The sequence below is a fragment of the Triticum urartu genome, chromosome 2A (genome assembly GCF_056163025.1).
Source record: "Triticum urartu cultivar PI428250 chromosome 2A, HENAU_Tu73, whole genome shotgun sequence".
Taxonomy (NCBI): domain Eukaryota; kingdom Viridiplantae; phylum Streptophyta; class Magnoliopsida; order Poales; family Poaceae; genus Triticum; species Triticum urartu.
This window is the reverse complement of record NC_141874.1, coordinates 104,407,508-104,423,803: the sequence shown is the minus strand read 5'-3', so window position 1 is coordinate 104,423,803 and position 16,296 is coordinate 104,407,508.

Genomic DNA, 16,296 nt, shown 5'->3' with positions numbered 1-16,296 from the left:
CCACATAAAGGGCTTTAAAAGAAATGCCACAGTCGGGCGTCTGAGCGACACCACATAAAGGGCTTTAAAAGAAATGCCACAGTCGGGCGTCTGAGCGACACCACATAAAGGGCTTTTAAAAGAAACAATCATAGTGAATATCCCGGAGGTAGAACCATCCCTGGGATACTCGATAATAACAATAATATCATGGGTTACTCAACAATAATAATAATCATAGTTATCACAAGTCACAAGTAGTGATTCCAGTCCTGGTTTAACATATTCACCTCCGAAGACCGACACTAAGACCAACACTTGACCCATCCCAGACTGTAATCCTTAACCATGGACACGGCTATTCGAATAGATTTAAATATCTCTACAGAGAGTGTACTCTTTACCCATGAGTAACGGATTCCTTTAGTCCATCGGACTAATTCCGTCTACGGTCTTTTAATTGAAAACACACCTGACTTGCACACACCAGCTTAACTCACCGGTGTCTGGAATCACCCACGACACTTGTTAAGCAAAACTCTAAGTGGGGAGGCTACAACCTCGCGTAGCATGGGATCAAATTTATATCGCGTGCTCTAAGGGGTGGCCTCCCCTCTCGGTCCCAACCGGAAACACCCATGCCCCTGGACCAGGTGGCCTGCCTACTGCCTACAACCGGTATCTTCCACCATGGCCTCTCTGTACGGTGTGTGCTTGAAAGGGGTTGACGACTTACTGAACCGTACCCTACCTGCGACAGGGACAAGTGGTAGTACAAAACAAGTATGGGGTTTACTGGAACAAGACTCGATCTATGGTCGACTCGGGAGGTTTATAAATTCCCTGCATGACATGTATAACAAATATATTTCAACCAACAGAATCACCACCCATTATACCTTACTATGCCATACCGGACATAACTGTCCCGACGGAGACCGGCGACAAGCTCACGCCTACCCAAGGCAGAGGCTTTCCCGGGTTCCTTTCCGGCATGCATGCAAGGCACATGAGGATGATTACCATCACAAGTATATTCATTTCCAACAACAAGGAAAATCACTAATATGCATTCATGCAAATGATCGTATCACCACATAAAATAACGAGTTCTCCGAAATGAGGTGGTGTTATAAATGTGTCAACCAACACATCAAAAATGTTCTTGCCAGGGTTCAAGATGCTTGCCTTCATAGTGTGGAAAGGTAGGGTGCACTCCAAATCTTTTGAAAGCTTTCTTCTCTTCAAAAATCCTATTTTCAAAAATATGCAAATAACACATATTTCAAAAACAGTACAAAAACGTTGTTTGGAAAATTTTCAAATAAATCTTAAAATAAACTAGACAGAATTTGAGAGATGTAGGAAAAAGAATCAATTCATTTGGAGTTATATTTAAAAAGTTAAGCTCAGTCAAAGTTTTGGTCAAAATCTGTGATTTAAAATAAGACAGAAAAGAAAACGTTTCGAATAAGCACGTACACGTCGAAAGCGTATTTTGGATTTACGCTTCCACTTACTCCAGCGTGGACGGCGCGCGAGTCACTGACAGTGGGCCCGCCTGGCCCACTGGTCAGGTTTGACTAGTCTATCTCTCCCTCCTCTTCCTCTGCCCGAACGGAGGCGAGGCAACGGCGATCATCGCCGATGAATGGCGGCTCCCCGCGGGTTCCAGAGGGTCTAGATGGATCCGCGAGACCGAGGCGGTCCTTCCGGTGGTCGCTGGGTAGACGGGGGTGGAAAGAGTCGTCGGCGGTGAGCTTCGCGGCGGAGGGGGCTTCGGGAGCAGAGTGGTTTTGGGGCTATGGTGGTTCCCGATCAAAATCGAGTAGGGGGATGGACTCACGAGAGGAAGAGAGAGCTCCTGGTGAAGAGAATGGAGAGGGGAAGGCCTTGGTGGTGCCGGAATGGCAGGGGCCGTGGCGGCGGCTGCGGTTGCCGGAGATGGGGGAGGAGACCTCTCCGGGTCGATTGGCTGCCAATGGGGGTCCTAGGGAGATGTCTTGGGACTGCCTGCGTGCGGAGACGAGCTCGGGGCTCCTTAAATAAGTGATCGGGGTCGGTTCCGTGGCGGTGGATGAGGATGCCGGCGAACCGCCTCTCTGTAGCTTGCAGGGCTTCGTGGCGACGACGGGAGCTAGCCGACGAGCGAGGGGATAAGCTTGCGCTGTTCCCTGGGGCAGGTGGCGAGCCGGGGTGGCTTTGGCGGCGCCGACCGTGGCAGAGGCGCTGCGGACGCCGGTGTGCCGCCAAAGCTCTGTCGGCGTGGGCGCGCTGCTGTGAGGGGGGAAGTGCGTGGCGTGGTGCTGCAGAGCGGGCCAAAACCAGGGGGGCCAGCGTGTCGGCTCGGGCGCGGTTCGTGCAATACGCGCGCTCTGGGCGCGTCCAGTGCACGCACGGAAGGTGTTCGATACAATGTCGTGGCATGATACAGGTCACAGGTGAGGTTGGCAAGCCACAGGACTAGGTTAGGGTTAGTAAGGGTAACAAGGGACAAGGTGGCTTGGTCAGGTGGTCAAGATCATAATGCAAGCAACCATTCATGTCAAATCTGATCATGCACTCCAGGTGTTTGACAAAATGCCACAGGCACCTAGGCATTTCTTGGAGGGGCCAAATCTTCCAGATCAGTGTCTCTCTGGATGCACAAGAGGGTGGTGAGGTTAGTTGGTGGAAAGCACAAACTTGCTAGTGCAAGTTTTGCAGAACTTCAAATCTGGACAGGATGTGAATGGCATTATTTGATGAACCAAAAATATGCCAATGGTTGCATGCTCCTGGACTTAGGAGTTTAACATGGAGGACTACAAGTAGGAAAAAGAATCAAGGGCTAAAGAGCAAGCAAGAATATGGTTGCTATACAAACCATCAAGTTGGTCCAGAATGAAAATGGGGTTGATACACTCATATGTTTCAAATAACATCATTGGGTTTTTGCATAAAGTTGAATCTTATGATACTACTAACCTCCCATAATTTTGGTGGAGGCTAGAAAGAGATATTTTAATGGGTTGTCGTGCAAATTTGCACTCTGGACCAGAGAAGAGAATTGGGTGCAGAGCTCAAAATAACTCATGAATAAAAGATATTTTTGTATAAAAGTGACTTAAAAATATCACATGACAACTCCAAATTTTGGTTGGAATTTTAAGTGAATTTATCAAATGGTTGTAGTTCAAATATGGCCATATAACCTTAAAAAACCATTTTTCAAGAAAATAAAGATCAAGCAAATTAATTATGTAATTAGTTCTACTAATAAAAGAAGAGTTTTTCTTGAGAGGTTTAAACAAGTCCAATAACATATTTGAAAAGTTTTCACTTTGGGGAAAAACTCCATAATAACAAGGGAGAAAATGGTTCAAAAATCAAAAGGGAGCCCAGAAAATAAAAGTTTTAATTTCCTGGCAAAATTTTAATGTATTAAAACAAGGCCAAAATTTTGGGGTGTCATAGCTGGTGTGCGGAAGGAGAAAAAGACCAGCTCGGCAAGCCAGACGCGCGAGGTTGAAGAACTCAAGGCACAAGTGGCGCGGATTACGGAGCTTGTCCAAGAGCAAGGGCAACAACAACTTGGAACGACGCTCAACGCCATGGTGCCTACATTGATTCATGGGCTGACGACGTGGATTGCGGGCGGCCAACAGGGGCCTCCCCCGGTTCCCAGCTTCACGGCCAGCAACTCGCACAGCGCGCAGGCGGCGCCATTGATGTCTCCGGCGGCGCCATTGGTGTCTCCGGCGGCGCCATTGGTGTCTCCGGCGGCGGCGCCATTGGTGTCTCCGGCGGAGGCAGTATTCGTGTCTCCGGTGCCGGCACGGGCATTGGAGCTTAATGCACCCAGGTGTACGCCGGCCGGCACCTCGCCAGCAAGCGCCCCCTCTGTCAGTTGCACGCCCGCTGTTGGCGGTGCCTCGACATTAGCCGAGCTCGACGGCATCACGGTAACCAAGCCTCTCGGCTGATGTCTTCATCTCCTTGACTTTGACTAGGCATCCCTGACGCCCTGTACATGTTTTCGCAGGGCACCGCCGATGTTCCTTGCACTCTTCTGCACTTCGTGGGCGCCGAGTTGGTCGATGTCGCCAAGGGCAGAATCGTTCAACCGGGCAACCCCATGTTCCACAGTAATCTGATGCCACCCACAATGTACAGGGTTGAAGTGGTTCAGGTGCTGCCAGGTTGCGACGAGCTGTTACCTCCGATTCGACCCGTTGGGGCCATCGAAGAAGATGAGATGACCCTCAGCACCTGCGTAAACTGGCCCCTGCTTTGGCCGAAGAGCCAGATTCGTTTGGGGGCGGGGTGTTGGGTTTCGTAGTAATTTCAAAAAAATTTCCTACGCACACGCAAGATCATGATGATGCATAGCAACGAGAGATCAGAGTGTTGTCTACGTACCCTTGTAGACCGCAACGGAAGTGTTGACGCAACATAGAGGAAGTAGTCGTACGTCTTCCAATCCGACCTATCCAAGCACCGTTACTCCGGCACCTCCGAGTTCTTGGCACACGTACAGCTCGATGACGCTCCCCGGGCTCCGATCCAGCAAAGCTTCGGGGATAAGTTTCGTCAGCACAACGGCGTGGTGACGATGATGATGTTCTACCGATGCAGGGCTTCGCCTAAGCACTACAACGATATGACCGAGGTGGAATATGGTGGAAGGGGGCACCGCACACGGCTAAGGAACGATCACGAAGATCAACTTGTGTGTCCTAGGCTACCCCCTTGCCTCCGTATATAAAGGATCAAAGGGGGGGGGTGCGGCCGGCCTAGAGGAGGCGCGTAGGAGGAGTCCTACTCCTACCGGGAGTAGGACTCCCCTCCCGTTCCTTGTCCAACTAGGAGAGGTGGAGGGAGAGAAGGAAGGGGGGGCGCCGCCCCACCCTCCTTGTCCAATTCGGACTAGGGGGAGAGGGGGCGCGCGGCCTGCCTTGGCAGCCCCTTCCTCTTCTCCACATTAGGCCCATAAGGCCCATTAACCCCCCGGGGGGTTCCGGTAACCCCCCGGTGCTCCGGTTTTATCCGAAACTTCCCCGGAACCCATCCGGTGTCCGAATATAGTCGTCCAATATATCAATCTTTATGTCTCGACCATTTCGAGACTCCTCGTCATGTCCGCGATCACATCCGGGACTCCGAACTAACTTCGGTACATGAAAATGCATAAACTCATAATAACTGTCATCGTAACGTTTAAGCATGCGGACCCTACGGTTCGAGAACAATGTAGACATGACTGAGACAAATCTCCGGTCAATAACCAATAGCGGGACCTGGATGCCCATATTGGCTCCTACATATTCTACGAAGATCTTTATCGGTCAGACCGCATAACAACATACGTTGTTCCCTTTGTCATCGGTATGTTACTTGCCCGGGATTCGATCATCGGTATCCAATACCTAGTTCAATCTCGTTACCGGCAAGTCTCTTTACTCGTTCCGTAATACATCATCTCACAACTAACTTATTAGTTGTAATGCTTGCAAGGCTTATGTGATGTGCATTACCGAGAGGGCCCAGAGATACCTCTCCGACAATCGGAGTGACAAATCCTAATCTCGAAATACGCCAACCCAACATCTGCCTTTGGAGACACCTGTAGAGCGCCTTTATAATCACCCATTTACGTTGTGACGTTTGGTTGCACACAAAGTGTTCCTCCGGCAAACGGGAGTTGCATAATCTCATAGTCATAGGAACATGTATAAGTCATGAAGAAAGCAATAGCAACATACTAAATGATCGGGTGCTAAGCTAGTGGAATGGGTCATGTCAATCAGATCATTCACTTAATGATGTGATCCCGTTAATCAAATAACAACTCTTTGTTCATGGTTAGAAAACATAACCATCTTTGATTAATGAGCTAGTCAAGTAGAGGCATACTAGTGACACTTTGTTTGTCTATGTATTCACGCATGTATTATGTTTCCGGTTAATACAATTCTAGCATGAATAATAAACATTCATCATGATATAAGGAAATAAATAATAACTTCATTATTGCCTCTAGGGCATATTTCCTTCAGTTTCCCACTTGCACTAGAGTCAATAATCTAGATTACACAGTAATGATTCTAACACCCATGGAGCCTTGGTGCTGATCATGTTTTGCTCGTGGAAGAGGCTTAGTCAACGGGTCTGCTACATTCAGATCCGTATGTATCTTGCAAATCTCTATGTCTCCCACCTGGACTAGATCCCGGATGGAATTGAAGCGTCTCTTGATGTGCTTGGTTCTCTTATGAAATCTGGATTCCTTTGCCAAGGCAATTGCACCAGTATTGTCACAAAAGATTTTCATTGGACCCGATGCATTAGGTATGACACCTAGATCGGATATGAACTCCTTCATCCAGACTCCTTCATTTGCTGCTTCCGAAGCAGCTATGTACTCTGCTTCACATGTAGATCCCGCTACGACGCTTTGTTTAGAACTGCACCAACTGACAGCTCCACCGTTTAATGTAAACACATATCCGGTTTGCGATTTAGAATCGTCCGGATCAGTGTCAAAGCTTGCATCAACGTAACCATTTACAATGAGCTCTTTGTCACCTCCATATACGAGAAACATATCCTTAGTCCTTTTCAGGTACTTTAGGATGTTCTTGACCGCTGTCCAGTGATCCACTCCTGGATTACTTTGGTACCTCCCTGCTAGACTTATAGCAAGGCACACATCAGGTCTGGTACACAGCATTGCATACATGATAGATCCTATGGCTGATGCATAGGGAACATCTTTCATATTCTCTCTATCTTCTGTAGTGGTCGGGCATTGAGTCTTACTCAACTTCACACCTTGTAACACAGGCAAGAACCCTTTCTTTGCTTGATCCATTTTGAACTTCTTCAAAACTTTGTCAAGGTATGTGGTTTGTGAAAGTCCAATTAAGCGTTTTGATCTAACTCTATAGATCTTGATGCCTAATATGTAAGCAGCTTCACCGAGGTCTTTCATTGAAAAACTCTTATTCAAGTATCCCTTTATGCTATCCAGAAATTCTATATCATTTCCAATTAGCAATATGTCATCTACATATAATATCAGAAATGCTACAGAGCTCCCACTCACTTTCTTGTAAATACAGGCTTCTCCAAAAGTCTGTATAAAACCAAATGCTTTTTATCACACTATCAAAGCGTTTATTCCAACTCCGAGAGGCTTGCACCAGTCCATAAATGGATCGCTGGAGCTTGCACACTTTGTTAGCTCCCTTTGGATCGACAAAACCTTCTCATTGCATCATATACAACTCTTCTTCCAGAAATCCATTCAGGAATGTAGTTTTGACATCCATCTGCCAAATTTCATAATCATAAAATGCGGCAATTGCTAACATGATTCGGACAAACTTAAGCATCGCTACGGGTGAGAAGGTCTCATCGTAGTCAATCCCTTGAACTTGCCGAAAACCTTTTGCGACAAGTCGAGCTTTGTAGACAGTAATATTACCGTCAGCGTCAGTCTTCTTCTTGAAGATCCATTTATTCTCAATTGCTTGCCGGTCATCGGGCAAGTCAACCAAAGTCCATACTTTGTTCTCATACATGGATCCCATCTCAGATTTCATGGCTTCAAGCCACTTTGCGGAATCTGGGCTCACCATCGCTTCTTCATAGTTCGTAGGTTCATCATGATCTAGTAGCATGACTTCCAGAACGGGATTACCGTACCACTCTGGTGTGGATCTTACTCTAGTTGATCTACGAGGTTCAGTAGTAACTTGTTCTGAAGTTTCATGATCATCATCATTAGCTTCCTCACTAACTGGTGTAGGTGTCACAGAAACAGTTTTCTGTGATGCACTATTTTCCAATAAGGGAGCACGTACAGTTACCTCGTCAAGTTCTACTTTCCTCCCACTCACTTCTTTCGAGAGAAACTCCTTCTCCAGAAAGTTTCCGAATTTAGCAACAAAAGTCTTGCCTTCGGATCTGTGATAGAAGGTGTATCCAATAGTCTCCTTTGGATATCCTATGAAGACACATTTCTCCGATTTGGGTTCGAGCTTATCAGGTTGAAGCTTTTTCACATAAGCATCGCAGCCCCAAACTTTTAGAAACGACAACTTTGGTTTCTTGCCAAACCACAGTTCATAAGGCGTCGTCTCAACGGATTTTGATGGTGCCCTATTTAACGTGAATGCGGCCGTCTCTAGAGCATATCCCCAAAACGATAGCAGTAAATCAGTAAGAGACATCATAGATCGCACCATATCCAGTAAAGTATGATTACGACGTTCGGACACACCATTACGCTATGGTGTTCCGGGTGGCGTGAGTTGTGAAACTATTACACAATTTTTCAAATGTACACCAAACTCGTAACTCAAATATTCTCCTCCACGGTCAGATCGTAGAAACTTTATTTTCTTGTTATGATGATTTTCATCTTCACTCTAAAATTCCTTGAACTTTTCAAACGTTTCAGACTTATGTTTCATTAAGTAGATATACCCATATCTGCTTAAATCATCTGTGAAGGTGAGAAAATAACGATATCCGCCACGAGCCTCAATATTCATCGGACCACATACATCTGTATGTATGATTTCCAACAAATCTGTTGCTCTCTCCATAGTACCGGAGAACGGCGTTTTAGTCATCTTGCCCATGAGGCACGGTTCGCAAGTACCAAGTGATTCATAATCAAGTGGTTCCAAAAGTCCATCAGTATGGAGTTTCTTCATGCATTTTACACCAATATGACCTAAACGGCAGTGCCACAAATAAGTTGCACTATCATTATCAACTCTGCATCTTTTGGCTTCAACATTATGAATATGTGTATTACTACCATCGAGATTTAACAAGAATAGACCACTCTTCAAGGGTGCATGACCATAAAAGATATTACTCATATAAATAGAACAACCATTATTCTCTGATTTAAATGAATAACTGTATCGCATCAAACAAGATCCAGATATAATGTTCATGCTTAACACTGGCACCAAATAACAATTATTTAGGTCTAATATTAATCCCGAAGGTAGATGTAGAGGTAGCGTGCCGACTGCGATCACATCAACTTTGGAACCGTTTCCCACGCGCATCGTCACCTCGTCCTTAGCCAATCTTCTCTTAATCCGTAGTCCCTGTTTCGAGTTGCAAATATTAGCAATAGAACCAGTATCAAATACCCAGGTGCTACTGCGAACATTGGTAAGGTACACATCAATAACATGTATATCACATATACCTCTGTTCACCTTGCCATCCTTCTTATCCGCCAAATACTTGGGGCAGTTCCGCTTCCAGTGACCAGTCTGCTTGCAATAGAAGCACTCAGTTTCAGGCTTAGGTCCAGGTTTGGGTTTCTTCTCTTGAGTAGCAACTTGCTTGCCATTCTTTTTGAAGTTCCCCTTCTTCTTCCCTTTGCCCCTTTTCTTGAAACTAGTGGTCTTGTTGACCATCAACACTTGATGCTCCTTCTTGATTTCTACCTCCGCAGCTTTCAGCATCGCGAAGAGCTCGGGAATAGTCTTATTCATCCCTTGCATATTATAGTTCATCATGAAGCTCTTGTAGCTTGGTGGCAGTGATTGGAGAATTCTGTCAATGACGCAGTCATCTGGAAGATTAACTCCCAACTGAATCAATTGATTATTATACCCAGACATTTTGAGTATATGCTCACTGACAGAACTGTTCTCCTCCATCTTGCAGCTATAGAACTTATTGGAGACTAGGTATCTCTCAATCCGGGCATTTGCTTGAAATATTAACTTCAACTCCTGGAACATCTCATATGCTCCATGACGTTCAAAACGTCTTTGAAGTCCCGATTCTAAGCCGTAAAGCATGGCACACTGAACTATTGAGTAGTCATCAGCTTTGCTCTGCCAGACGTTCATAACATCCGGCGTTGCTCCTGCAGCAGGCCTGGCACCCAGGGGTGCTTCCAGGACGTAATTCTTCTGTGCAGCAATGAGGATAATCCTCAAGTTACGGACCCAGTCCGTGTAATTGCTACCATCATCTTTCAACTTTGCTTTCTCAAGGAACGCATTAAAATTCAACGGAACAACAGCACGAGCCATCTATCTACAATCAAACATAAACAAGCAAGATACTAATCAGGTACTAAGTTTCATGATAAATTTGAGTTCAGTTAATTTACTTAAAGAACTCCCACTTAGATAGACATCCCTCTTATCCTCTAAGTGATTACGTGATCCAAATCAACTAAACCATGTCCGATCATCACGTGAGATGGAGTAGTTTCATTGGTGAACATCTTCATGTTGATCATATCTACTATATGACTCACGCTCGACCTTTCGGTCTCCGTGTTCCGAGGCCATATCTGTATATGCTTGGCTCGTCAAGTTTAACCTGAGTATTCCGCGCGTGCAACTGTTTTGCACCCGTTGTATTTGAACGTAGAGCCTATCACACCCAATCATCACGTGGTGTCTCAGCACGAAGAACTTTCGCAACGGTGCATACTCAGGGAGAACACTACTTGATAATTTAGTGAGAGATCATCTTATAATGCTACCGTCAATCAAAGCAAGATAAGATGCATAAAAGATAAACATCACATGCAATCAATATAAGTTATATGATATGGCCATCATCATCTTGTGCTTGTGATCTCCATCTCCGAAGCACCATCGTGATCACCATCGTCACCGGCGCGACACCTTGATCTCCATCGTAGCATCGTTGTCGTCTCGCCGAGCTTGTGCTTCCATGACTATCGCTACCGTTTAGTGATAAAGTAAAGCATTACAGTGCGATTGCATTGCATACAATAAAGCGACAACCATATGGCTCCTGCCAGTTGCCGATAACTCGGTTACAAAACATGATCATATCATACAATAAAATTTAGCATCATGTCTTGACCATATCACATCACAACATGCCCTGCAAAAGCAAGTTAGACGTCCTCTACTTTGTTGTTGCAAGTTTTACGTGGCTGCTACGGGCTTAAGCAAGAACCAATCTCACCTACGCATCAAAACCACAACGATAGTTTGTCAAGTTGGTGCTGTTTTAACCTTCGCAAGGAACGGGCGTAGCCACACTCGATTCAACTAAAGTTGGAGAAACTGTCACCCGCAAGCCACCTATGTCCAAAGCACGTCGGGAGAACCGGTCTCGCGTAAGCGTACGCGTAATGTCGGTCCGGGCCGCTTCGTCGAACAATACCGCCGAACCAAAGTATGACGTGCTGGTAAGCAGTATGACTTATATCGCCCACAACTCACTTGTGTTCTACTCGTGCATATAACATCAACATATAAAACCTAGGCTCGGATGCCACTGTTGGGTTTTGTAGTAATTTCAAAAAAAATCCTACGCACACGCAAGATCATGATGATGCATAGCAACGAGAGATCAGAGTGTTGTCTACGTACCCTTGTAGACCGCAACGGAAGTGTTGACGCAACGTAGAGGAAGTAGTCGTACGTCTTCCAATCCGACCGATCCAAGCACCATTACTCCGGCACCTCCGAGTTCTTGGCACACGTACAGCTCGATGACGCTCCTCGGGCTCCGATCCAGCAAAGCTTCGGGGATGAGTTTCGTCAGCACAACATCGTGGTGACGATGATGATGTTCTACCGACGCAGGGCTTCGCCTAAGCACTACAACGATATGACCGAGGTGGAATATGGTGGAAGGGGGCACCGCAGACGGCTAAGGAACGATCACGAAGATCAACTTGTGTGTCCTAGGGTGCCCCCTTGCCTCCGTATATAAAGGATCAAAGGGGGGGTGCGGCCGGCCTAGAGGAGGCACGCAGGAGGAGTCCTACTCCTACCAGGAGTAGGACTCCCCTCCCGTTCCTTGTCCAACTAGGAGAGGTGGAGGGAGAGAAGGAAGGGGGGGCGCCGCCCCTCCCTCCTTGTTCAATTCGGACTAGGGGGAGAGGGGGCGCGTGGCCTGCCCTGGCAGCCCCTTCCTCTTCTCCACATTAGGCCCATAAGGCCCATTAACCCCCCGGGGGGTTCCGGTAACCCCCCGGTGCTCTGGTTTTATCCGAAACTTCCCCGGAACCCTTCCGGTGTCCGAATATAGTCGTCCATTATATCAATCTTTATGTCTCAACCATTTCGAGACTCCTCGTCACGTCTGTGATCACATCCGAGACTCCGAACTAACTTCGGTACATCAAAATGCATAAACTCATAATAACTGTCATCGTAACGTTTAAGCGTGCGGACCCTACGGTTCAAGAACAATGTAGACATGACTGAGACAAATCTCCGGTCAATAACCAATAGCGGGACCTGGATGCCCATATTGGCTCCTACATATTCTACGAAGATCTTTATCGGTCAGACCGCATAACAACATACGTTGTTCCCTTTGTCATCGGTATGTTACTTGCCCAAGATTCGATCGTCGGTATCCAATACCTAGTTCAATCTCGTTACCGGCAAGTCTCTTTACTCGTTCCGTAATACATCATCTCACAACTAACTTATTAGTTGTAATGCTTGCAAGGCTTATGTGATGTGCATTACCGAGAGGGCCCAGAGATACCTCTCCGACAATCGGAGTGACAAATCCTAATCTCGAAATACGCTGACCCAACATCTACCTTTGGAGACACCTGTAGAGCACCTTTATAATCACCCATTTACGTTGTGACGTTTGGTTGCACACAAAGTGTTCCTCCGGCAAACGGGAGTTGCATAATCTCATAGTCATAGGAACATGTATAAGTCATGAAGAAAGCAATAGCAACATACTAAACGATCGGGTGCTAAGCTAGTGGAATGGGTCATGTTAATCAGATCATTCACTTAATGATGTGATCCCGTTAATCAAATAACAACTCTTTGTTCATGGTTAGGAAACATAACCATCTTTGATTAATGAGCTAGTCAAGTAGAGGCATACTAGTGACACTTTGTTTGTCTATGTATTCACACATGTATTATGTTTCCGGTTAATACAATTCTAGCATGAATAATAAACATTCATCATGATATAAGGAAATAAATAATAACTTTATTATTGCCTCTAGGGCATATTTCCTTCACGGGGGACACCACCCCACAGACAAGACCGCCAGTCATGCCGGCGCCAAGCCATGACAAGAACGCCGCAATGCTACCGGACCTGCCGGACATCCCTATGGCACAGGATCCGGACAGCCCTATAGCACAGGATCCGGACGGCGATGACAATGACGACAGTACAGTTACCAAAGTTGATAAGTACTTTGCTGAACATGGGTACGCTGACGAGTTCTGCGGGCCTCTTTCTCAAGAACCCAACCAAGACGACCGCGATCTAGCTGGTACGGTGGAGAAATCCAATTGCAACAGGCGTCGTCTAGCGTTCAGTTCTCAGGACACGCCTCCAGCTCCCGCCTTCACCGAGCCTCAAATAGCTGAGGTGCGAAATATTATCAGCCCCAACACGCTCAAGAAGGCGGTCTATGAGCAGAACTCGGTCCCATTACAGGAGATCAAGAAGAAGGGACGGAAACGAAAGACTAACAAGGGCGTCGGTGCGAGCCAGCCGGCACCGAGTTCGATCCGTGCTCGGGACGGGCCACCTTCACCTAAGGATATCTCGAGGAGAGTGCATGTGGCGGGTAGGGCGATGCTACCGCCAAATATGCTGAATGCTGCAACCGGTGCTATGCGGAGTCTGCACAACAGTGTTCTTTCTTTGGAGAAGCAGCGTCTCAAAGAGAAGGATGTGGCATATCCGGTTTTCGTGGCCAAGATGCCAGAGGGCAAGGGCTTTGTGGATGGCGACATCGGGGGTACGATCGTCCTGTGGTTTGATGACATCTTTGCTATGTTTAACCTTCATCCGCTGCACTACACCTTCGTTCAGCTGTTTTCGCTGAGTATGGAGATGCGGATCATTAGAGACAAGACCCCGGACATCGTGATAGTCGACCCCTTCTACATGCGTGCCAAGCACTTGAGCAGCGCTGGGAACCGCCTAGTTGCAAGTTCACACCTCGAAGGCGTCATTCTGGCAAATCCAGATAAGGATAACTTCCTTGTGTCTTACTTTCCCGAGTAAGTCATCCCTTAACCACCCCATAACATATGATTTCTTAGATTTCGATCGTTCTTTTTTTTCTAACATTCTGTGTTCTGTGCAGTGACACACATTGCACACTCATCCTCTTAAGCCCGAAATATTCCATGGCCATGTATTTAGACCCGAACCGTAACTCCAAGATAGACTACACAAATGTCAAGAAAGTTCTTGATGATGTTCTCCCCGCCTATGCCAAATCTGGAGGCACCTTCACCAGGGCAGTTCGTAAGTACGGCAAGCACATGTTCTCACACAATACGAAGTTCTGCTGCGTCAAGCAGCCTCCTGGCGGTTAGAAGGATGCCTACTACGCCCTCCATCACATGCGGGCGATCGTAAGGGACCATCATCAACTTCTGCTACCAGATAATCTCAAAGATTGGGCCGCGAGCTTGTCGGCAGTCCAGGACGCGGACCTCAGACAAGAATTCTTTCGCATCTAGTCGGAGTTTGCGGACATCATCCATCAAGATGTCCTTCATACGTTGGGGCAGTTCTTCCTCAGATATCAACCGTCCAACAGTGAGATAGATGAAATGCTACAAATGCAGGGTGACAACGACCACGATTTCATGACCATCACGACAGACGGCGGCTTCATCCACGTTCCTGTCCGATGAGTCGAGTCGAAAGTAGTGATGTGTAGTTCTGAAACATTGATTGGCTCATGTTGTAATTATACTTTAATGAATTCGTATGTCTCTTTGGTTTGGACAGTCGTTCAACTTAGATGTAATCGATGCTATTTATTAGTAGGACCATGAATCGTGCTATTAATGTCTTGCTTTTCTCTTCCGATCCTTTTGTTGCATACTTACATATTGCTTATGTATTTCTGTTGTTTGGCTTGTGCATAGAGATGCCGTCGTATGTCGTGTACAAGGGTAAGGTTCCCGGAGTCTACGACGACTGGGAGGAGTGTCGGAGACAGGTTCACCGTTTCAGCGGTAATAGTTACAAAGGGTACACCACTAGGGCGGAGGCCGAATCTAGATACGCCCGCTATCTAGCGGGAGAGAGGAGGGAGCGTTGGAGGAACCGGATGAAGACTAGTTTGATCGCGATGATGCTCATCGTGATGACCACAGCTCTCTTCTATGTGATGGTAGTTTAGATGAGCGATATCAACTTGTAATGTGAAGACAAACTCGATACTCGCGGTCTTGAGACTTGTAATGTTTTATCTTTGTTTGGTCTTTTGAATTCGGAGACTAATATGATGAATTGTATTCAGAGACTAATCTTGTATTGTATTCGATGAATCTGATGTTGTTGTGTGCTGCTGTCTATATTCTGTCTAATAATATATTTTATATTCTGTCTAATAATATATTTTGTAACCTGCACAAAAATCAGAAAAGGAAAAAAAACCAAATATTCATACTAATTGCGCATCACCACCAGGTGCGCCATTAGTATGCCAAAGGATACTAATGGCGCATCAACAGAGAATGCGCCATTAGTATGACAAAGCCATGCTTACGTATGGCCCCCCGGGAGGCACACTAATGGCGCATGCTGTTACATACTAATGGTACACTAGTTGGTGCGCCATTAGTATACCAGATACTAATTGCGCACCTGTGGTGCGCCATTAGTAAGATATACTAGTGGCGTGCTACTAATGGCGCACTGGTAATGCGCCATTAGTAGGCAAAACCAGTGCGCCATTAGTAGGCCTTTTCCTAGTAGTGTCCGACAAAGGATGCGGACAGGCTGTCTGCCACAAATTCTGAAGTGGAGAGTGCCATGAACCACAGGCATCGCCGGACAGTTCTACGCGACGCTTGTTTCTCCCAAGAGGCTTTAGATGCCTTTAATTCGGGAGATGCGTACCTCCGTGCCGCTCAAAATGGTTTAGCCAGAACCACGGAGCAATATGTAAAAGACATACGGGTAAGAAAATTTTGGTTAAACATATATATGCCAGTAGCCCCCGAGACTTGAAGCAGTTAGAGCAACTGATTTAAGGATCATTTAATATGCAGGTTCTTACAGAGAAGAATACCGTACTGTCCCAGGAGCTGGAAAAGTGCAAGGCCCAACTAGAGGCCGCACTAGCCGCAGCAGGGGAGCCCAAAGAGACCCCCTCAGGTAAGATACACTTCGAAAGATTAGTATTGTGCGGTGTGGGTGCAAATCTGACAAATCATATTGCAGATGGCGCCGGACTCGATCCGGACAAGCAACAACTCTTATGCCGGCTAAAGGCCGGTGAGAGTATGTTGACAAAGGTGAGGCGAGAGAAGAATGATCTTCAGGATGCCAACACCA